This window comes from Scyliorhinus canicula, chromosome 6, assembly GCF_902713615.1.
Source record: "Scyliorhinus canicula chromosome 6, sScyCan1.1, whole genome shotgun sequence".
Taxonomy (NCBI): Eukaryota; Metazoa; Chordata; class Chondrichthyes; order Carcharhiniformes; family Scyliorhinidae; genus Scyliorhinus; species Scyliorhinus canicula.
In genome coordinates this window covers 178,322,784-178,347,819 of record NC_052151.1, presented here as the reverse complement: position 1 = coordinate 178,347,819, position 25,036 = coordinate 178,322,784, and the positions used below count along the sequence as shown (strand labels likewise).

Below are 25,036 nucleotides of genomic sequence, written 5' to 3'. Positions count from 1 at the left end.
TCTCAAGGTCCTCACTTGTCATAGCCTCATTTGTATCAGTGACTGGCATGTTACTTGTGTCTTCCACTGTGAAGACCAACCCAAAAAACCTGTTCAGTTCCTCAGCCATTTCCTCATCTCCCATTATCAAAACTCCCTTCTCATCCTCTAAAGGACCAATATTTACCTTAGCCACTCTTTTTTGTTTTATATATTTGTAAAAACTTTTACTATCTGTTTTTATATTCTGAGCAAGTTTACTCTCATAATCTATCTTACTCTTCTTTATAGCTTTTTTAGTAGCTTTCTGTTGCCCCCGAAATATTTCCCAATCCTCTAGTCTCCCACCAATCTTTGCCACTTTGTATGCTTTTTCCTTCAATTTGATACTCTCCCTTATTTCCTTAGATATTCACGGTCGATTTTCCCTCTTTCTACCGGCCTTCCTTTTTGTTGGTATAAACCTTTGCTGAGCACTGTGAAAAATCACTTGGAAGGTTCTCCACTGTTCCAACATAAAGTCTATGCTCCCAGTCTACTTTAGCTAGTTCTTCTCTCATCCCATTGTAATCTCCTTTGTTTAAGCACAAAACACTAGTATTTGATGTTACCTTCTCACCCTCCATCTGTATTTTAAATTCCACCATATTGTGATTGCTCCTTCCGAGAGGATCCCTAACTATGAGATCATGAGATCATGAATCAATCCTGTCTCATTACACAGGACAAGATCTAGGACCGCTTGTTCCCTCGTAGGTTCCATTACATACTGTTCTAGGAAACTATCGCGGATACATTCTATAAACTCCTCCTCAGGGCTGCCTTGACCGACCTGGTTAAACCAATCGACATGTAGATTAAAATCCCCCATGATAACTGCTGTACCATTTCTACATGCATCAGTTATTTCTTTGTTTATTGCCTGCCCCACCATAACGTTACTATTTGGTGGCCGATAGACTACTCCTATCAGTGACTTTTTCGCCTTACTGTTCCTGATTTCCACCCAAATGGATTCAACCTTTTCCTCCATAGCACCGATGTCATCCCTTACTATTGCCCGGATGTCCCGGATGTCATCCTTAAATAACAGAGCTACACCACCTCCCTTACCATCCCCTCTGTCCTTCCGAATAGTTTGATACCCTCGGATATTTAACTCCCAGTCGTCACCATCCTTTAACCATGGTTCAGTGATGGCCACTAAATCATAGTCATTCACGATGATTTGCACCATCAACTCATTTAATTTATTACGAATACTACGAGCATTCAGGTAAAGTACACTTATGTTGGGTTTTTTTACCTCTGTTTTGAATCTTAACATCTCCAGTTTTATTCATTTTAGTATACTGGGCCTATTCACTGAACTCCCCTCAGTCACTGTACCTTGTACTGTCGCCCTTTTTGATTTTTGACTATGGCTTCTCTGCCTTACACTTTCCCCCTTACGTCCTTTTGCTTCTGTCCCTGTTTTACTACCTTCCAACTTCCTTTCCTGCATCGGAATTTGATGTTGAGACCGGAAGGCTGTAGTGTGCCTAACCGGAAGATGAGATGTTGTTTCTCCAGTTTGCATTGAACTTCACTGGAACATTACAGCGGGCCAAGGACAGACATGTGGGCGTGGGAGCAGGATCTTGTGTTAAAATGGAAATGGAAAGCAACTGCAAGGTCAGGGTCCTGAATGCACGCAGACCAACGGTGCTCAACAAAGCGATCACCCAGTCTGCTTTTGGTCTCTCCGATATAGAGGAGACCACATTGGGAGCAGCGAATGCAATAGACCAAATTGACAAAGGTGCAAGTGAAACGCTGCTTAACCTGGAATGAGAAACAATTACTCTCTTCAGTGAACTTGAAGTCAATGATGTAAGCGCAGAAGACTGGGCCCAATACAGAGCGCTTGAGTTACATCTTCCAGGATAATAATTTTGAGTGACTGAAAAACAGAAACTGATCTTACTGACAGCATGTGGTGTCCAGATATTCAGCATGATTAAAAAGTCTGACCTATCCCGGCATCCCTGACTCAAACACTTTTTACGAGTTAGTAGACTTGGTAAGAAACCACTTCAATCCAAAACCCTCTGTTATACTCCAGAGATACCGCTTTCGCACAGCAGGGAGAACCCCAGGGGAGCCTGTCACCAACCTTTAGTCAGATTACAAGAATTGTCAAAACATTCTGAATTCGGAACATCCCTGAACAAAAGGTTGCGAGACAGATTGTTTTGACAACCTAAAAATAAAATAGGCAAATCTCAACTTAAGAGTTTTTAAACGGCTATCGAAATAACTCCATCACTGGAAAATGCAGGGAAAGGGGCTCAGGAACTACAAGCGGAGTCAGACAGCAACGTCCTCCGGTTAGGGGGAGGGGTCTTGTGTGACAGTAACCATTTCTCAACTGAGAGTGCTTGTGTAGATAAAATGTCAAGTCGTCCATTACACAAGTAGAGCTCAACCCGCATTACCTGGCAGTCAAGGAAGTGCAATGACAGCCCCAAGAATGCTAGGGAACATGCTGCAGAAGGTTGCAGATACCAGACAGTGGAATAAAAGAGACAATATCAGGCTAAGCTAGACTCCGCGACTAACGACACAAACTATAGTCGATTGTGCAAGGCTTGCACAATATAACGGGCTACAAAACAAAGCTGAATATAAAATCGCTTATTGTCACAAGTAGGCTTCAATTAAGTTACTGTGAAAAGCCCCTGGTCGCCACATTCCGGCGCCTGTTTGGGGAGGCTGGTACGGGAATCAAACTGTGCTGCTGGCCTGCTTTCAAAGCCAGCGATTATATATAAGTGGCTGGGGGAGCAGGGAGGCGAGCGGGTGGTGAAGATCAAGGAGAAATGGGAAGCGGAGTTGGAAATGGAGATCAATTGGGGAGTATGGAGTGAGGCATTGCAAAGGATAAACGGGACCTCCTCTTGCGCAAGGATGAGCCTGATACAGTTTAAGGTGGTGCACAGGGTGCATATGACTTGGGCTAGAATGAGTGGGTTCTTTCAGGGGGTAGCAGATGAGTGTGAGAGGTGTGGGCGGGGGCCAGCAAATCATGCACACATGTTTTGGGGCTGTTAAAAATTGGGAAGGTTCTGGGCGGTAGTATTCGCAGTCTTAGCCAGGATAGTGGAGGAGGGAGTGGACCCAGACCCTTTGTGGCGATATTTGGGGTTTCAGAGAAGCCGGAGCTCATGGAGAGGAGGAAGGCCGATGTCTTGGCCTTCGCCTCTCTGTTTGCACGGCGACTAATTTTGCTGGAGTGGCATTCGGCATCGCCACCAGGGGTAGCAGCATGGTTGGGTGACCTGTACGACTTCCTGCAGTTAGAGAAGATAAAGTATGAGTTAAGGGGCTCAGCAGGGTAGTTTGAGAAAAGGTGGGGGATGTTTGTGACCGTGTTTGAGGAGCTGTTCATTGCAGGGGGGTGTGAAAAAGGAGAAAAATCTGTACAAAACGGTATAGTTGATTGTTGGGAAGAATGTTTCCCGTGGTGTTTATTTGCTGTAACCTACTTTGATACAGTTTGAATAAAATGAAATTTTTTAGAAAAAGAAACAACCAACGAAACAATGTCATCTGCCCAAAAGCTTCGGACACATCCATACCTACCGTCACAGCGTCAGAAGTTAAATCAGCCTTCTCGGAAAGTTAATCCACGGAAAGCAACGGGTCCTGACCGAGTCCCTGGTCGTGCTCTCAGATCTGGCGTGGACCAACTGGCAGGTGTGCTCACAGACATCTTTAACCTCTCCCTACTTCAACGTACTTCAAGAAGACCACTATTGTTCCGGTGTCAAAGAAGAACCAGGCAACGTGCCTCAATGACAACCGACCGGTGGCCCAGGCATCTATTATTATTATTATTATTATTATTATTATTAATTGCTTCAAGAGGTTAGTCATGTGACACATCAACATGATTACCATGATTACATGATCACCCGACCTTCAAGATTGCCTTGATCCACTGCAATTCACCTATTGTCAAAACCGGTCCACAACAGATGCCATCTCCCTGGCCCTACACTCCTCCCTGGAGCATTTCGACAACAAGGATACATCAAACTCCTGACGGAATCCCTGGCCGTGCACTCAGATCTGGCGCGGACCAAGTGGCAGTTGTGCTCACAGACATCTTTAACCTCTCCCTACTCCATTCCGAGGTTCCAACCTACTTCAAGAAGACCACTAACATTCCGGTGTCAAAGAACCAGGCAACATGCCTCAATGACAACAAGGACACCCATGTCAAACTCCTGTTCATTGACTACAGCTCTGACTTCAAAACCATAATCCCAGTTCATATCCAAACTCCAAAACCTAGGACTCGGCTCTTCCCTCTTCAACTGGATCCTCGACTTTCTGACCCACAGACCGCAATCAGTAAGGATAAATAACGCTACCTCCTCCATGATAGTCCTTAATACCACGGCGCGCAAGTCTGCGTACCTAGCCCCCTACTATACTCCTTATACATAACGACTGTAGGGCAAAATTGAGCTTCAACTCCCATCGACCAGTTTGCTGACACGACTGTCGTGGGTTGGATCTCAAACAATGATGCTACGACCAAGAAAGCACAACAGTGTTATGGGCCAGGGTTTAGAGAACCCCAAAGTGCATCATGGAGTTCACCTGACCCGCAACTTTTAATAGATTGTGGTATGGGGAGCATATGGCCCACTCTGCAGGTGTGGTACAGCAGAACTGTTTTTAAAGCAAAACAATGTTTATTCTATGAACTCAAGTTAACCTTTTTAAAACATAGTGAACATCTTAGCGACCATTAATTCAAATACAACCCCCAAGGACTACAACACTAAGCTTTCCTTTTAACATCCAATAAGACTTAAAAACACCTTTTTACAGAAAGATATCAGGCTTAACTTCACTACTGAGAACAGTTACCATGTTGAAATCAGCAAATGGGCACTCATAAGCTTGCAGAGATTCTCACACATCCTGCTGTGATTGCCGCTTCTCCAAAACTAAAATGAAACCAAACCCACCCTGCAGCAAAAATCCTAAAGCAAAAGTAAAAAGCTGACAGACAGCCCAGCTCCACCCACTCTGACATCACTGCAGTAATGAACACCCATTTCTTAAAGATACACTCACTACAGATATGTATATACACTGCCATTTATAAACACCCATTTCTTAAAGGTACTCTCACATGACAAGTGCCTCTACTTTCTCAGGGAATCAAGGAAATTCAGCATGTCCACAATGACTCTGACCAATTTTTATAGATGTACCATAGAAAGCATTCTCTCTGGCTGCATCACAGCCTGGTATGACAACTGCTCGTCTCAAGACCTTAAGAAACTACAGAGAGTCATGAACACAGCCTACACCTAGAACATAGAGTGCAGAAGGAGGCCATTCGGCCCATTGAGTCTGCAGCGACCCACTTAAGCCCACCCTATCCCCGTAACCCGATAACCCCTCCTAAACCTTTCGGTCACTAAGGGCAATTCATCCACCTACCCTGCACAACTTTGGACTGTGGGACAAAACTGGAGCACCCAGAGGAAACCCACTCAGACATGGGGAGAACATGCAGACTCCACACAGTGACCCAGCGGGGAAATCGAACCTGGGACCCTGGCGCTGTGAAGCCACAGTGCTAGCCACTTGTGCTACCATGCTGCTGCTCCAACATGTGAACCTGCCTCCCATCCACTGACTCTGTCTATACCTCCCGCTGCCTCAGGAAAGCGGGCAGCATTATCAAAGACTCCTCCCACCCGGTTATTTTCTCTTCCAACCTCACCCATAATCCATCAGGTAAAAGGTACAAAAGTTTGAGAACACGAACCAATAGATTCAAAAACAACTTCTTTCCCGCTATTACCAGGCTCCTGAATTATGGACTGAATTATTCTTCCTACACCTTCTCTACAGTTGTAGCACTATATTCCATATGCTGCACTATATTCCATATGCTGCACCAGATATGCTTATGTATTTACATTGTGTATTTATAGTATGCTCTATGTATTTGTGTATGGAACGATCTGTCTGGACTGTACGCAGAACAACAATTTTCACTGTACCTCGCTGCACATGACAATGAATCTAAATCTTGCAAGCACTGCCAAAGGCCACAGTCAAGGTTAAGTTATAGGAACAGGCAAAAACGCGTGCTGTTCAGGGAAGAAGCCACGGTCACTACTGGCCCGCACAACGCAAAAAAATCCAATTCTGTCTAAACTAAAATACATGATTCTGAATGATGGATTCTGAGGGCAACCCCAGAAGAAATTAAACCCTATCTGACTAAGGAAGGCAAACTCAGTGTTGAGGACGGTATAATTCTCTGGGGGTCCCGATTAGTTGTCCCTTGCCCAGGGCACGTCCGATACTTAGGGAACCAAATAATGGTCACCCTGGAGTATCGTAAATAAAAACGTTCGCCAGGAGTTACATTGGGTAGCCCGGCCTTGACTCATTATAATGGATTTGGTCAGACAGTGCGATCTATGCCAGGAGAATCAAAACTCCCTCCCTTACCCTCCCTACATCCATGGGACTGGCCTGGCAAGAGCTCCAGGACCTACCGCCACAATTGTGAAATTGCAAGAGAGTTTCTGCACTGCAGGAATATCCAGAAGCCCTAATTTCCAACAAGGACCCTGTCTTCAGCTGCAGTGAGTTCCAAAACCGCATGTTATTCAATGGCAACAGACACATCAGAACAGCACTTTCTAATGTCGTCAAACGGGCTGGCCGAATGGGCGGTGCAGACGGGCGGTGGTTAGCACTGCTGCCTCAAGGCGTCGAGGGCTTGAGTTCGATCCCCACCCCAGGTCACTGTCCATGTGGGGTTTGCATATTCTCCCCGTGTCTGCTTGGGTCTCACCCCTACAAACTCAAAGATGTGTAGGCTAGGTAGATTGACCATGCTAAATTGCCTCTTAATTGGGAAAAAAAAAGATTGGGTACTCTAAATTTATTTATTTTTTTTTTTTAAAAAGAAAAAAGAAATGGGAAATAAATGCTGGCCTAGCCAGCGACACCAACATCCCATGAAAGAATAAAAAAAGGGAAAACATCTATATATGGCACTATTTTTCGCAACTATCTTCATTGTTTCACTGACAACTAAAGTTTGTCAGATATTATTTGCCTTAATAAATGACAAGTGATCTAGAGTTGGTACAGTCATGATTTTCTTTTTTTTTCCCCCAGAGAAATATTTTATTGAGGCATTTATAATTTTGACGTTTCAAACCACAGAGAGATTCAACACACGCCAAACCCCCCCCCCCCCATTTTCCTCGAAGAAGTCGATGAGCGGGTTGTACGGAACTCCTGAAGGCGAACTTAATTTTCACTAGCCTAAGAAACCCTGCCACCCTGCCCTGTCACTGACCCAAACCCCCGACTTTGGAGGCTCCGAGTCTCTCCAACACAGCAAAATCCGTCTCTGGGCCACCAGGGAGACAAAGGCCAAAAAGTCGGCCTCTCTCCCCCTTGGCTCCCGGATCTTCCAACACTCCAAACATTGCCATCTCTGGATTCGGAGTCACCCTCCCTTCCAGGACCTCTGACATGACATCTGAAAATCCCTGCCAGAATCCACTCAGCTTCAGACATGCCGAAAACATTTGTACATGGTTCGCATGACTTCCCCACACCTGTCCTCCAGCTCCTCAAAAAACCTACTCATCCGGGCCACAGTCATATGAGCCCTGTGGACCACCTTGAACTGGATCAGGTTAGCCTGACACAAGGCGAGGATGCATTAGCTCTCCTCAGAACCTTCTCCCATAACCCAACTTCCAACTCCCCTCCCAGCTCTTCCTCCCTCTTCGCATCCCCAATTGGGACCCCTACCCACCCAATCAGTTCCTTGTATATTTCGGAGACCCTCCCCTCCCCAACCCCAGAGACAACACTTTATCCTGTAGTCCCCCTTAGTGGGAAGCGAGGAAAGCTCGGGACCTGCCCCTGGACAAAATCCCTTACCTGCAGGTACTGGAGCCCATTCCCACCCAGTAACTCAAACTCCTCCTCTAGATCTTCCAGGCTAGGGAAACTCTCCTCAATGAAGAGGTCCCCAAATCTCTCAGTCTCTGCCCGCTGCCACCTCCTGAAGCCCCTGTCTAGCCCCCCCACAGAGCAAACCGGTGGTTATCATAAATTAGTGACCACACCGACCCCCTCTCCAGTCACATGTGCTGCCTCCATTGCCCCCACACTCTTAGGGCTGCCACTGTCACTGGGCTTGTGGGGTACCGAGCCGGCAAGAAGGGCAGAGATGCCGTTAACAAAGCCTTCAGACTCGTGCCCTTGGAAGATGCTGCCTCCACTCGCTCCCACACCGTCCTTTCCCCCATTGCCCATTTCCTAACCATCAATATATTAGCTGCCCAGTAGTAATTAATAAAGTTCGGAAGGCCAAGCCCCCCTCCCCGCGCCCCCATTCAAGAAGAAAGTCCTTCACCCTCGGGGCTCCCCCAGCCCATACATTACATCGCTGCATTACATCTTCCTAAAAAAATGCTTTGGGGAAGATGATTGGAAGACACAAACACGAACAGCAATCTTGGGAGGACTGTCATTTTCACACACCTTCCCTGCCAGTGACAGTGGAAACACATCCAACCTACATCAGTCCCCTTTAATTTGCTCAATTAACCTGCCCAAATTTAGTTTATGAAGCTGATCCCAGTCCTTTGCCACTTAAATCTCCAGGTACCTAAAACTCCTTCCCACCACTTTGAATGGCATCTCCCTCAGTCTCCTCTCCGGCCCCCTTGCCTGGATCGCAAAAACCTCACTCTTGCCCATATTCAGTTTGTAACCTGAGAACCGACCAAATTCCTCCAGTATCCCCATAATTCCTGCAATTCCCCCCAACGGGTCTGTTAAATAAAGGAGCAAATGATCCGCATAGAGCGAGACCCTATGTTCCATCCCCCCTCTCACTATCCCCCACCAAATGTTCGATGCTCTCAGTGCCATTGCCAAAGGCTCTATGGCCAGGGCAAACAGTAGTAGAGTGGACACCCCCGTCTCACCCCCCAGCATAAACTAAAATATTCTGATCGAACCCGGTTTGACCTGACATTCGCCACTGGTGCCTGATATACCAACCGGACCCAATCCATAAATCCCTGCCCAAACCCAAGCCTTCCCAGAACTTCCTACAAGTACTTCCACTCCACTCGATCAAAGGCCTTTTCTGCATCCATGGCCACCACCACGCCGACCTCGCGCCCCTCCGCAGGCATCATTATTATATTTATGAGCTGCCTAATCGTCTAATGTTGAACGTCAGGTGTCGTCCCTTAACAAATCCCCTCTGGTCTTCCCCTATTACCCCCAGAACATAATCCTCTATGCGTGTGGTCAAGATCTTTGCCAGTAACTTTGCATCTACATTTAACAGGGAGATTGGCCTATACGAGCCACAGCTCTCCGGATCCTTACCCGCTTCAAAATAAGAGAAATCGATGCCTGCTTTTGGGGGGGGGGGAGCACTCCTAGCTCCTTTGACGCATTAAAAGCCTTTACCAGGAGCGGCCACAACAGCCTGGAAAACATTTTATAAAACTCAACCGGGTATCCGTCTGGTCCCAGGGCTTTACCAGATTGCATCGCCTCCACCTGTCGATAACCTCCCCAAGCCCAATTGGGGCTCCCAAATCTTTCACCAACTCCTCATCTATCCTCAGGAACTCCAGCCCTCCCAGAAATTGCTTCTCCCCGGCTGGGGGTTACGATTTATACAATTTACAGTAAAACTCCCAAAACACATCATTCACCCCTGCCAGATCCAAAACCACTTTCCTCCTGTATCTCTCACTTTCCCAATCTCTCTCATGCCTCTTGTTTCCTCAGCTGGTGCGCCAGCATCCTGCTGGCTTTTTCCCCATATTCATACACGGCCCCTTTTACCCTTCTCAGCTGTCCGTCCGCCATACCTGTGGACAGGAGCCCAAATTCCAGCTGCAGTCTTTGATGCTCCTTCAAAAGCCCGTCATCTAGAGACTCCGCTTACCTCCTGTCCACCTGTAAGATTTAACCTACCAGTCTGTCCAACTCTGCCCGCACTGCCATCCCATTATGGGCCCAAATTGAGATGAATTCCCCCTTAATAACCGCCTTCAGTACCTCCCAAACCACCCCTGCCGAAATCTCACCAGTGTCATTGATCCCTAAATATCCCCGAATGGCCTCCCTCACCCGCTCACATACCTTCTCCTCCACTAACAGCCCCACATCCAAGCTCCATTGCGGACGCTGGGCCTTTCCCTTGCTAACTTGCAAGTCCACCCAGTGCGGGGCGTGGTCTGACACCACTATTGCTGAATATTCAGCATCTACCACCTCAGCCAGCAGCATTTGTCCACCACAAAGAAGTCTATCCGGGAATACATCTTATGCACGTGGAAGTAGAATGAAAACGCCTTACTCCTCGGCCTCCCAAATCTCCATGGATCTACCACCCCCCCATGTGCTCCATGAACCCCCAAAGCTCCTTTGCCATGGCTGATACCTTCCCAGAATTAGAACTCAACCGGTCCGGCCTTGACTCCAGGACCATTTTGAAATCTCCCCCCATAATCAGTCAATGTGAATCTAGGTCTGGGATCTTCCCCAATACCTGTCTAACAAACTCAACATCATCCCAGTTTGGGGCATATATATTTACCAATACCACAGCCATCCCCTCCAGCTTCCCACTCACCATAACATATCTATCGCCCGGGTCCGCTTCTATATTCCCCATCTCGAATATCACCCGCTTATTAACCAAGATTGCCACCCCCTCGTTTTAAAGTCTGCCCAACCCATCCCTTCCTTAACCTAATCTGGTCCCCCACCTTCAGATGCATCTCCTGCAACATAACAACGTCAGCCTTCAGTTGCCTCAAGTGCGCGGAAACACAGGCCCTTTTGACTGGCCCATTCAGTCCCCGAACGTTCCACATGACCAACCTGATTGGGGAGCACCCTGCCCCCCCTCCTCTGACGATCAACCATAAACTCTCCTAGGCCAGTCTGCGGCCCATGTCATGCACCTCCCCTGGCCTGCCCTCGGGCAGCTACCGTTATCAACCCTCCACCTCCACTTTGAAAATCCCCTCCCCGTCAGCAGTATAATTCCTCCCCCTCTCTTTCCTCCCCCCTTTCCCCCCCCCCTTTCCCTCCCCCCCCTTACCCTCCCCCCCTCCCCACATCGATCTTCAGCTCACCCCCCCCGTTAACCAGCCCGCCCAGCTAGCCTGGCAGTCCCGCCCTTGGTGCCTAGCATCCTACTCACCACTGATCCCCCCCGCTTTTAGTGCAAACAGTCAAAACAAAGGCAAGATGTAAAAACAATCCCTCCCAAGGACTGAACACAGAGATCCACCACTCACCCCTTACCAAAGCACTGTATATCGACCTAACCCCAAACAGAACCGAAGAACGGGAAAAAAACAAAAGAAATCCAAACAACATAAACCCAAAGTTTTTAACAACATAGTTTAGTTCTCCTCAATCAAAGTTCAATCCTTCTCCTGCCAGTACATTCTCTTTCATGAAGTCCGCTGCCTCCTCCGCCGAGCCAAAGTACAACTCCCGGCCCTCATAGGCGAGCCAGGTATAGTAGTCCGAACTTTACACCCTTCTTCTACAGGGTCGACTTGACCCTATTAAAACTCGCCCTTCTCTTCGCGAGCTCTGCTCCCAGGTTTTGGCACACCCGAATCTCGCGTCTTCCCAAGTGCATCGCCTTGTCTGCCTGGTCCACCTCATGATGCATTCTATGTCCAGGAACCAATGCAATCGTCCCACCATCGCCCTCAGTGGCTCACCCCCCTGGGGCTTGCGCATCAGTGCCTATGAGCCCGATCCACATCCAAAGGCCGGTCAAACGCACCTTCCCCCAGCAGCTTCTCCAGTATCTTCCTAACACACACACCCGCATCCGATCCTTCGATTCTCTCCGGCAGTCCCACGATCCGAATGTTGTGCCTCCGAGAACGCTTCTCCAGCTCCTCCACTTTCCCCAGCAGTCACTTCTGCTGGTCACGCATCAGCCCAATCTCTGGTGCCAAGACTTGTCCTCCCAGTCCCTCGCCTGCTCCTCCAACCTCTGAATTGCCTGTCAATGGGCTGCCAGTCTAGTTTCCATGCTGTCAACCACCGCCTTGATCTAGTTCACTGCCCAGGCCAGGTCCTCTGCACTTTCCTTCCGCTGTTGGGTGAACTTTTCATTTAGGAAGCTAACCAACTGGTCCATCGACCACTGAGCCGATGGGGACAGACCCTGTCCGACTGCCATCTCCGCATGTGTTGTCCACTCCTCACCTGCCACAGCCACCTTGTTTGCTTTTTCCCGGGCACTTCTGGACCGCAACTCCATAAACTAGGGGTCACTCTTTTCTGCTCTCACTTCTGTACCTTTTTCTTACAAAATTCCTGTGACAGACCGGCACAAAGGCCACAAAAAGACCACCATGAGCGGGAACTGCCAGATATGCGACCACTCACTCCATGGCTGCCACCGGAAGTCCTACAGTCACGAGTTTCTAACTGAACATTAATTTTATCCTGAATAATTTTATCACACTTTCCCGCCATAAATTGGGGGTAGGTTTGTGCTATGTACACCAGGAATTGGATTGATTCCCAAGTAAAGTTGATAGAGGGGTCCTATTTTCACATCAGTGAAGTGATTTGGGACGTTTTATCATATTAAAAGGTGGCGTATATATACACTATTCATTATTATTGATGTCTATCAAAAGCCTACAATAGATACTTTTGTGAAGGATATTGAATGTGATATTTGCAGACAGAGCAAGACCTCAATTATCCACGTCGCACCATTTCAACCTATTCATCAAGTAAAAAGGAGTTGCATTGCACCGTTTGAATTTATTCCTGGTGATTATTGTGAAACAATTACAATGGCTTACTATTATAGTAAATGGTTCAACTGATTTGTTCCAGTGAGTGCAAATGTTAACAATTTCCTATTCTTGGTTCAGTAGAGGAAAACCTGAACAAACTGAATTCAGGTGATGCAAGGCAGTTTGACTCCTGAGATATTGCTGAATTAATTTGACAGAGGGGAATTAAAGGTCAATGATCATATTTCGCACTGCAGCCTGCACCCTTCTTTCTTTACTGCTAATATGCAGTCCAACAGTCCGAGGTGTGAGGCCCACATCAACCCGGCGAATTTCCTGTAGTCTTATCAGATAAAATCTGGATTTCTTTGCCCTTCGGACACTTACAAATGTATAAGGAAAAAGTACAAAATGTGACTAATAGAAATGGGTATTCATTGTCGGATTATAATGAAAGCTGTATGGGGAAATGAGAATGCATATTTCGCACTGCAGCCTCACGGCGCCGAGGTCCCAGGTTCGATCCCGGCTCTGGGTCACTGTCCGTGTGGAGTTTGCACGTTCTCCCCGTGTCTGCGTGGGTTTTGCCCCCACAACCCAAAGATGTGCAGGGTAGGTGAATTGGCCACACTAAATTGCCCCTTAATTGGAAAAAATTAATTGGGTACTCTAAATTTATTTTTATTTTTTAAATAAAATAAAAAATTAATGCATATTTCTTATGTAAAAGGTGAAGTAAGATATTTCAAATTATATTTCTGGAAACTTTTCTCTCCAAACTACATGCATAAGCAAAAGCAATGTTGGTGAATTGGATCAACTATTCCAGATGGCATTTCCCATCATTTCAACTTACAGGGTCTTACCCACTTGCTGAAGATCCAAAATCACACTTGCGCTGCTCAAATTTCACCTCCTACTGCCCGATGCCAAAACAGTTGGTCTCAGTCATAGCGAAATTGGTGGCACAAATCATTACGTCCTCGTGACCACAAGATGTGTGGCAGTACCAATTGCAAAATACCTGCAAGGAAAGGAAACCTGTAAGATTACATCAAGATGTTGTATTTTTCTATTTGATGTACTAAACCACCTTGCATAGTCGTTATTGAAAATATATATTTTTTAAAATCTACAATGGGTATGTAATGCTCCAGCAATTCTACTGCCAAAACAGATGCTTCCCCTTTTAACTGTTACCTATTGAAATTTCAACTAATTAATTTCACAGGCACATTCAAAGTTCAAATAATTTGATGAACAGATGTCAAGACTTAGAGATCAAGTTTAAAAACATGTCAAAAGGCAACCTGATGAGGAAACCAGGGGAAAATGAATGCATATTCATCAATGCCAATGTTTTTTTAAAAACAGAGCTATGACTATGAAAAGCCATGAACAACTTGCATTTATTTCACCTTTTGAAGAGCAAAACGTCCTGAAGCACTTCATCAGCGCATTATCTAAGTTTCATACCAAACCAATTCAGGAGATATTAGTACAGGTGACCAAGAGCTGGGTCAAAGAGGTAGCGTTAAGGAGTGAATTAAAGGGGGAAAGAGAGAGATAGGAGGGAAGAAACGTTTATGGAGGAATTTATGGAGGAGATTAAAGAGCGGAGAGACAGGGGCGAGGCTTCATTAAAGAGCGGAGAGACAGGGGCGAGACTTCATTAAAGAGCGCGGAGAGACAGGGGCGAGACTTCGAAGGTAAGTTTACCTCTTTAAAAACTTACCTGGAAGAGCGACATCACAGCAAAGCAGAGATCTGATTGGCTGGTAAGGAAAGTGCTCCAATTAGCAGCAGCTGGGAGAAATTTAACTCTTCGTGTGTTGGTAAGTATTGTGATTGGTAAGTAAAATCTTTGTTCCTTTCCCTTATTAATTATTTGATAGTATAGTTTGTAGTCAGTTAAGGTAAAGGGTAAAAATGGCAGGAGATCCTGGACCCGTGTTATACTCCTCGTGCTCAATGTGGGAGTTTAGGGACGAGGCCGATGTCCCTGACTCCTTCATGTGCGCAAAGTGTGTCCAGCTGCAGCGCCTGTTAGACCGCATGACGGCTCTGGAGCTGCGGGTGGACTCACATTGGAGCATCCGCGATGCTGAGGAGGTCGTGGATAGCATGTTCAGTGAGTTGGTCACACCGCAGATTATGATTGGTGAGGGAGACAGGGAATGGGTGACCAAAAGGCAGAGAAAGAGCAGGAAGGCAGTGCAGGTGTCCCCTGCGGTCATCTCCCTCCAAAACAGGTATACCGTTTTGGATACTGTTGGGGGAGATGACTCACCAGCGGAAGGCAGTAGTAACCAGGCTCATGGCACAGTGGCTGGCTCTGCTGCACAGAAGGGCAGGAAAAAGACTGGCAGGTCTATAGTCATAGGGGATTCAATTGTAAGGGGAGTAGACAGGCGTTTCTGTGGTCAAAAACGAGATTCCCGAATGGTATGTTGCCTCCCGGATGCTCGGGTCAGGGATGTCTCCGATCGGCTGCAGACATACTAAAGGGGGAGGGTGAACAGCCAGTTGTCGTGGTGCATATAGGCACCAACGATATAGGTAAAAAAAAGAATGAGGTCCTACAATCAGAATTTAGGGAGTTAGGAGATAAGTTAAAAAGTAGGACCTCAAAGGTAGTAATCTCAGGATTGCTACCAGTGCCACGGGACAGTCAGAGTAGAAATTCAAGAATAGTCAGTATGAATACGTGGCTTGAGAGATGGTGCAGGAGGGAGGGGGTTCAGATTTTTTGGACATTGGAACCGGTTCTGGGGGGGGGGGGGGGGTGGGACCATTACAAACCGGATGGTCTACACCGGGGCAGGTCTGGAACCAATGTCCTAGGGGGTGTTTTTGCTAACACTGTTGGGGAGGTTTTAAGCTAATGTGGCAGGGGGATGGGAACCAGATTAGGAAGTTAGAGGTCAGTAAAGAAGCAGCAACTAAAGCCGGTAAGGTACGAGATAATAAACTCCATGTGACTAAGGGGCAGAGTCGACAGGGAAGAGATGATGAACGCAAAGGGACAGGTGGTCTGTCGTGCATTTGTTTTAATGCAGGAAGTGTAGCAGGTAAGGCAGATGAACTTAGGGCTTGGATCAGTACCTGGGAATATGATGTTATTGGTATTACTGAGACTTGGTTGAGGGAAGGGCAGGACTGGCAACTGAATATCCCAGGGTATAGATGCTTCAGGAGGGATAGAGAGGGAGGTAGAAGGGGTGGAGGAGTTGCATTACTCGTCAGAGATGATATCACAGCTGTGATTAAGGAGGGCACGATACAGGATTCAAGCACTGAGGCAATATGGGTGGAGCTAAGAAATAGGAAGGGTGCAGTAACATTGTTGGGACTTTACTACAGGCCTCTCAAAAGTGAGCATGAAGTAGAGGTACAAATATGCAGATAGATTATAGAAAAATGTAGGAGCAATAGGGTGGTTGTGATGGGAGATTTTAACTTCCCCAACATCGAATGGGATTCGTGTAGTGTTGGAGGCGTAGATGGAGCAGAGTTTGTAAGGAGCATCCAGGAGAGTTTTTTAGGGCAGTATGTAAATAGTCCAACTCGGGAAGGGGCCATACTGGACCTTGTATTGGGGAATGATCCCGGCCAGGTGGTTGATGTTTCAGTCGGTGATTACTTTGGGAATAGCGATCACAATTCTGTAAGTTTTAGAATACTCATGGACAAGGACAAGAGTGGTCCGAAAGGAAGAGTGCTAAATTGGGGAAAGGCAGAGTATAACAAAATTCGGCAGGAGCTAGGGAATGTGGATTGGGAGCAGTTGTTTAAGGGTAAATCCACATTTGAAATGTGGGAGTCTTTTAAGGAAAGGTTGATTAGAGTGCAGGGCAGACATGTTCCTGTGAAAATGAGAGATAGAAATGGCAAGATTAGGGAACCATGGATGACGGGTGAAATTGTGAGACTAGCTAAGATGAAAAAGGAAGCATATGTAAGATCGAGGCGACTCAAAATTGATGAAGCTTTGGAGGAATATCGGGAAAGTAGGACGAATCTCAAACGTGCAATAAAAAGGGCTAAAAGGGGTCATGAAATATCTTTGGCTAACAGGGTTAAGGAAAATCCGAAAGCCTTTTATTCGTATGTAAGGAGCAAGAGGGTAACTAGGGAAAGGATTGGCCCACTCAAAGACAAGAGAGGGAATTTATGCGTGGACTCGGAGGAAATGGGTGAGATTCTTAATGAGTACTTTGCATCGGTATTCACAAAGGAGAGGTACAAGACGGATGTTGAGGTTAGGGATGTATGTTTAAATACTCTAGGTCAAGTTGTCATACGGAAAGGGGAAATTTTGGGTATTCTAAAAGACATTAAGGTGGCAAGTCCCCAGGACCGGATGGGATCTATCCCAGGTTACTGAGGGAAGCGAGGGTCGAAATAGCTGGGGCCTTAACAGATATCTTTGCAGCATCCTTGAGCACGTGCGAGGTCCCGGAGGACTGGAGAATTGCTAATGTTGTCCCTTTGTTTAAGAAGGGTAGCAGGGGAAATCCAGGGAATTACAGACCTGTGAGCTTGACGTCAGTGGTAGGCAAACTGCTGGAGAAGATACGGAGGGATAGGATCTATTCACATCTGGAAGAAAATAGACTTATCAGTGATAGGCAGCATGGTTTTGTGCAAGGAAGGTCATGTCTTACAAACCTAATAGAATTCTTTGAGAAAGTGACAAAGTTAATTGATGAGGGAAGGGCTGTAGATGTCATATACATGGACTTTAGTAAGGCATTTGATAAGGTTTCCCATGGCAGGTTGATGGCAAAAGTGAAGTCGTATGGGGTTCAGGGTGTACTAGCTAGATGGATAAAGAACTGGCTGGGCAACAGGAGACAGAGAGTAGTGGTGGAAGGGAGTGTCTCAAAATGGAGAAGGGTGACTAGTGGTGTTCCACAGGGATCCGTGCTCGGACCACTGTTGTTTGTGATCTATATAAATGACCTGGAGGAAGGTATAGGTGGTCTGATTAGCAAGTTTGCAGATGATACTAAGATTGGTGGAGTTGCAGATAGCGAGGAGGACTGTCAGAGAATACAACAAAATATAGATAGATTGGAGAGTTAGGCAGAGAAATGGCAGATCGAGTTCAATCCAGGCAAATGCGAGGTGATGCATTTTGGAAGATCTAACTCAAGAGCAGACTATATGGTCAATGGAAGAGTCCTGGGGAAAATTGATGTCCAGAGAGATCTGGGAGTTCAGGTCCATTGTACCCTGAAGGTGGCAACGCAGGTTGATAGAGTGGTCAAGAAGGCATACAGCATGCTTGCCTTCATCGGACGGGGTATTGAGTACAAGAGTCAGCAGGTCATGTTACAGTTGTATCGGACTTTGGTTAGGCCACATTTGGAATACTGCGTGCAGTTCTGGTCGCCACATTACCAGAAGGATGTTGATGCTTTAGAGAGGGTGCAGAGGAGGTTCACCAGGATGTTACCTGGTATGGAGGGTGCTAGCTATGAAGAAAGGTTGAGTAGATTAGGATTGTTTTCGTTGGAAAGACGGAGGTTGAGGGGGGACCTGATTGAGGTATACAAAATTGAGAGGTTTGGACAGGGTGGATAGCAACAAGCTTTTTCCAAGAGTGCGGGTGTCAGTTACAAGGGGTCACGATTTCAAGGTGAGAAGGGGAAAGTTTAAGGGAGATGTGCGTGGAAAGTTTTTTTACGCAGAGGGTGGTGGGTGCCTGGAACGCTTTACCAGCGGAGGTGGTAGAGGCGGGCACGATAGCATCATTTAAGAGGCATCTAGACAGGTATATGAACGGGCGGCAACAGAGGGAAGTTGACCTTGGAAAATAGGAGACAGGTTTAGATAAAGAATCTGGATTGGCGCAGGCTGGGAGGGCCGAAGGGCCTGTTCCTGTGCTGTAATTTTCTTTGTTCTTTGAATTCCAGATCTTGAGGTCCAAGCAGCTGAAGGCACAATGCTGGAGCAATTAATATCAGAGATGCGCAAAAGGCCAAAATTGGAGCAGCGCACAAATCTTGGGAGGTTGGACAAAGTTGCAGAGGGACAAAGTTAAGAAAGAGTTTGCGCATGGTTATTTCAATTGAAGTTCTGCTCTCCAACCCTAGTTTCAGAGTGCAGTAATGGCCTCAGCTTCCTTGCACTTCCACTCCAAAGGGGGGCTCTGCCATAAAGTACCTGGTAGAGCTTCTACATTCACAAAAGGAACCAAGCACAACTATCCCCATATTTCACTGATCTCCCACTTTATCTAACTAACCATATCTCGACTCCACCCTACTTCATTCCCAACCTGCCCAAAAGATCTAAGATTTCAAGCAGCTCTCATGTTACCAGCAGAAAGTCCACAAAACCAAACAGTATGGTTCCTTCTGTAAAATATTCCCAAACTGATCAGGCAGCCTCGACTACTCTAAACCATCTCCTCATTTTCACAAATTACAACTCGTTCAGAATGCTATGACTCTCAGTTTCTCTTGCACAGGGCTGACCTCCAACTCCATTTCCCCATCTTCTCTCTATATCCATTGATGCACTCAACGAACAAAATAACTCCAAATCACAGCCTCAGAACAGTTCAACTGATATAGGGTGCGATTTTCCCAAATATTTCTGTTAATTTGTGGCAGGTTTTTCAGGGAGTTTCGCACCACTATTCAATGACACTTAGTCACTTCTTTGGGCCCGGGAGAGTGTCTCACCGGTTTAGGCCACACTTGGAATTTTTTTTAAGCACTGGGAAGCTGAACTCAAGAGATCGGGCCACCCTTTTGAAAGGGTGCTCCGATCTGTAAGTGAGCTTGCCCCCCCCCCACCCCCATACACATGGACACCAGTCCACACACCACAAGTGAGGATACCCCGCTATGGGGATCCACCTTGCAAAGTCGTTTACCTGGGGATCCCCCCCACCAGGCCCCCTTACAGCACTCCCTCCCTTCTTGGACCCTTACCCATCACTCCCCAACCTCCCAGAGGCCCCTACTTACTAGCCCTGAACACCTCTCCCCCGCTCCACCCTCATTTCATGGGCATGGCTCCCTTCGCCCCGACCCTTGGCAATGCCAACCTGACACTCAGCACCCTTGCACTGCCACCCTGGTACTCGGTTATTGCTCCTGCTGGCTTGGCAGTGCCATTTGGGCACCTTGGCAGTGTGAGGGTGGCAGTGCCATGGTGCCCGCGTTCCAGGGAGAGGGACATGTCACTGGCAGTGGCCCAGTCACGGAGGACCATGGCTGAAGGCCTTGACACCATGGTGCAGACAATGGAGAGTCTCCAGGTCTGGCAGAGCTGCAGCTGCCTCTCCATCCAATGGAGAGTCCCATGATCCTACAGGTACCATCAGGGAGGAGGACGCGCTGCAAGTCAATCCGGGACCTGCTACCAAGGAGACTACGAATCTCTCCAGTTCTTCTGAATCCCAACACACACACGCACGCACGCGCGCACGCACGCACGCACGCACACACACCCCCCCCCCCCCCCGGTATCTCCCGGGTGCCCCAGGACATAGCTGTCATGCACACATGTGCATGATTCTGAGGTGGTGGTCGCACACTATGTGAACATTCAGGGAGACAGCCCCTCCTATTAGCATGAGGCACTCCCTGATGGCCTGGTACTCTCAGGGTGACGTGTGTGACATCGATCATCCCCCTGTACCTGGGGCATCCCGGCAAATACTGCAGCCTGGGAATCTTGGGCTTGGTCCAGGTCACGGTTGATGTACTCTGATGCTTCAGCATACAGAGCATCCATCACCTCCTGGATGCTTCTGTGGGATGATGACTGCAATACGCCACACAGGTCCCCGTCGAGCTCTGGAATGACCCAGCGACATAGAGGTTTCAGGCTGCAGTGACCTTCATGGGCACCGGAACGAGAGTTCTCTTCCTCCACAGGATGCCACGTCCACAAGGATGTGGCACAGGTGCCACACTGTCTCCCTGTTGAGAATGAGTCTTTGCAAAATATGCTGCCCATCAGCTCATGAAAGGACCAACGATGCCTGTACAATGCCGCTGGACTCCCCTTCTGGTTCCCTCCTCAAGTGATGGGCAGCCAGGTCTCCAGGGTGTGCAGCGGTCCCATGCAAATGTGGTGCTGCCTTTAGCCTGCGTTGGCATTACTGCCTTCTATGGTGTCTGCCTACCTCGGCTGCCTCAAGCACAGACGGCATCCACCGCGGGATCTACACCAGCAAGCATTATTTTTCTGGAAGGAATTAGAGAAGATGAGAAACCAACAATCAGTTCGGGCTTCCATCCCGGGATTCTACCCCAAGCCTCCCCAACTCTTACCATGACCGTCGTGCTTTCTCTTAGAGTGCCATCCATGAGCAAACATTGCACACTCACCCCTGGCCGCATTAGGAGCCCCTAGATCCTAGATCTCTGCCAGCAACATTAGTAAGGGAGGACGTGCTCAGTTGCCCCCAGCTACCCTTTGGCCAATTGGAGGGTGGGGTGGAGGGCCTTATAGGCGGCGGTAAATGCTTCTGTGGGCATGGAGGGTCGGGCACGCGGCCGTTGGAGGTGGGGGTTTCATTTTTGGGTCCAGCTCCGCGGTCCGAGTCCACCATGGAGCATGGCGCGGCCGCTGGAGGTCGCCGCTGTGCGCATGCGCGGCCTCCGACCCGGAAGTGGGGGGCCCGTATCTGCAGCAAAAGCTGCAAGATCTACTCCAGGTCCCTGCTAACCCACTGCAGGGCTAAGAATTTGTGTCCCTTTGATGCCAGCGTGAAACTCTACTGTTCTGACGCCGACGTGGGGACATAGTCCCAATAATGGAGAATCCAGCCCGAAGTTTGAGGGGGAGAAAAAGTACAATCAACAAAGAATAAAAAATTTTGTACTTTTATTCCATGCACTTAGTGAGTAGATAATAAATAAGGAGAGCAGGCAAGAACGATCTGGTGGCGATCAAAGAAGATACTGAAAGCCATCAGCAACTCTGAATAGAATTTGTTTGTATTTCTTTCATAGCTTGCAGCTAAATGAAAAAAAATTAAAATATGGCCACAATTTCTTGTCCTCCCATGGCTTAAACACTTGTTTTCACTTAAATGTTAACTATCCAGTGCAATAAACTGTAAAAACATTGCTGGCATTCAGATATGCAGAACTAACCTGTAAACCTCAATTGCCTTGCCCTGACCTACAGTATCACCGCTGAAGCTCAATATTACAAAATAAATATGGCATTTCTCATACTATATAAATGAGATCAGGTCAACGTGCCAAAAATAACAAAAATTCTGCAACCTCTTGCACTGTTAAAGCATTGTCCTTACATTAATCAGCATTATATTTTCAATTGTGTTATTATGGGGGTTTACAGCTCTAGCTGTTATTCCAATTAGGAAACAAGGTCAGCTCATCCCTCATTAGATTTCCTATGACAGTGTCTCTCGGGGGGATCTAAAATGTACCAGCCTTTTGTGTTACTGCTGAGCACTGCAGTTTGTTTTCAGACATAGCCCAAATTCTATGAGCCCAATGGCAGAGTACTAGGTTTCTGAGTCCTACATCAGAAAATACAAATTTCAGCAGCAATGACACAAACATCTCGCCAGCTTTTCTTTTCTTTTTTTTTAAATTTAGAGTAGCCAAATATTTTTTTCCAATTAAGTGGCAATTTAGCGTGGCCAATCCACCTAACCTGCACATCTTTGGGTTGTGGGGGTGAAACCCACGCAGACATGGGGAGAATGTGCAAACTCCACACGGCAGTGACCCAGGGCCGGGATTCGAACCCGGGTCCTCAGCGCCGCAGCCAGCTTTTATAACAACTTTTTTCAAATTGCAAAAAAAGAGAAAGTATCAATGCTATCCTTTCAAGCTCCGTACGAAGCACAGAAACGCAGCCCAGCTGCATTTATGACCTGCAGAAACCTTCTCCAACACTTTTTCATCTCATCCTATCAACACCTTCTTTTATTACTTGCTCCCTTATATTCTTATTTAATTTCCTCTCCAATGAATTTATGCAATTCATCTAGACCACTGCCTGCGGTAGCTAGTTCCACATTCTAACCTCTCCCTGGGAAAAGAGGTTTCTCCTGAATTCACCATTAGATTAATTAATGGTGATCTTTTATGGCTTCTATCTGCAAATGTAAATTATGTTCTCTATGCCTCCCTTATCAAACCATTTCATAATCTAGAAGACCTTGGAGATCTGCCCAGAGTCTTCCATTTCCCAGAGACAAGAGCTCCAGCCTGATCAAACTATCTTATACCAACACATAGGTACGTAAAACTTCATTCCTTTGCCTATGCTATACACTCACGCTGGTCATCCTGTGTTGTGTCAGTCCATTGCATTACATTCACCATTCACAGGAAGTGCTGAGAGCTATTTTGATTGCTGTAATTTGTGTTCATTAACCTTAATATCACCAAGCACACAATCCACTAACAATATACTTTGAAGTTAAGTTTCCTTTAAGAAAAGCATCAACCAAAAAATAAGCACATTAGATGGATTGGATGAAATAAAGCAAATTAATTTTAAAAACTAGACAAAGGAACCTAACAAACTAGATAATTGCAGGACAGCCCAGTCACCTTCAGACCATACATTATGAAGTTATCTATTGAGATAATGGTTTAAAAATGTTGCACTTGTTTCACAACTTAAAAAAAGAGGCAGACGCATGGACTGAAGCCAAATAATTCAAATGGGATCAGTGGTCATTGTATAACAGACATTGCACAATTTCTGCATGCATCAGATGAGGCAGCAAACCTGTGCAGCTCACTGTTCAATCCATATTTCCATTGTGAATTCAGAAGCTTCTCTGATAAGGTCCATATGACAACTATTTAACAATTCATTAGCAGCCGGAATAATAAATTATAGCTGCTATTTCTATCTATTCATGAACACTGGATTGTCTACTAAAGGTAAGTTAGTTATACCCTTGCTGCTATTGTGGTCATTTAAATTCATGAATCAGGAAATTAATCTCTGCTCAGCTGAATCCACTTTCACCAGTCTCTGGCACATACCAGCAATTATGGCATTAGTGCATTCAGTGGAATGCTGAACAAATACATCCACATTAGATCAAAACCAGATTAATCCATGCTCATGGTGTACTGATTCAAAGTAGTGGCTAGAAATTCAATTAAAATACTATTTGTCAAAGTATTATATAGGTTTATATATTCTGTGAACTTTGCAGTGAATATTTTCAAAGCACACGTTATTTTAGGGATTGAAAACCTTCAATAAAGGGATTCTCTATTTATGAATCCAAAAGAAATAGGAGCTGGAGTCGGCCGTGCTGCCCTTTGGGCCTGCTGCATCATTCAATAAGATCATGGCTGATCTCACTGTGGCCTCAACTCAACTTTCCTGACTGCCCCCTAAATTTCTCAACTCCCTTGTAGAAAAGATATCCAGCACAGCTTTGAATATATTTAATGATCCAGCCTCCACTGCTCTCTGGGGTGGAGACTTCCCGAAATTACCAACCCTCGAGAAGAATTTCTCCTCATCTCCATTTTAAACGGGAGGCCCCTCTTTTAATTTATTCATTTACGGGATGTGGGCATGATTGGCTAGACCAGAATTTATTGTCCATCCCTAGTTTCCCTTGAGAAGGTGGTGGTGAGCCAACTTCTTGAACCTCTGCAGTCCCCAAGGCACAGGCACTCCCAAAGTGCTGTTAGGGAGAGAATTTCAGAACTTTTACCCAGCGACAGTGAATGAACGGCAATATATTTTCAAGTCAGGATGGTGCGTGACTTGGAGGAGAACCTCCAGGTGGTGGCATTCCCAGCCTGGTATCTGCTTCACATGTCCTACTAGATGGTAGTGGTTGTGGGTTTGGAAGACAAAGGAACCTTGGTTCCTGAATTCCTGCAGTGCACTTTGTAATTGGTACACACTGCTGCTAATACGCATCGGTGGTGGAGTCATTAAATGTTTGTGGAAGTGATAGCATGCAAGCCGGCTGCTCTGTCTTGGACGGTGTCAAACTTCTTGAGTGTTGCTGGAGCTGCTCTCATCCAGGCAAGGGCACAGTATTCCATTAAATTCCTAACCTGTGCCTGGTATATAGTGGACAGGCTTTGGAGAGTCAAGAAGTGAGTTACTCACAGGATTCCTACCTGCTCTGGTAGCCACAGTATTTACGTAGCTAGTCCAGTTCAGTTTATGGTCAATGGTAGCCCTATGTTGTT

The 25,036-nt window shown here is 46.6% G+C and overlaps 1 protein-coding gene across 6 annotated transcripts in view; it reads right to left on the bottom strand.

The window, feature by feature from the left end:
- The window catches only part of LOC119967679 (signal-induced proliferation-associated 1-like protein 2), a 651,675-nt gene that overhangs the window by 567,726 nt on the left and 58,913 nt on the right, over positions 1-25,036 (bottom strand). For 3 of the 6 annotated variants that reach the window (XM_038800505.1, XM_038800501.1, XM_038800506.1), the window contains one exon: positions 13,705-13,872. The exons of 1 other annotated variant lie outside the window; for it this stretch is intronic. The gene's annotated coding sequence lies outside the window, so the exon portion shown is untranslated. The remainder of the gene's footprint in view (positions 1-13,704; positions 13,873-25,036) is intronic. 2 more of the 6 variants (XM_038800504.1, XM_038800503.1) reach the window with 1 other exon arrangement.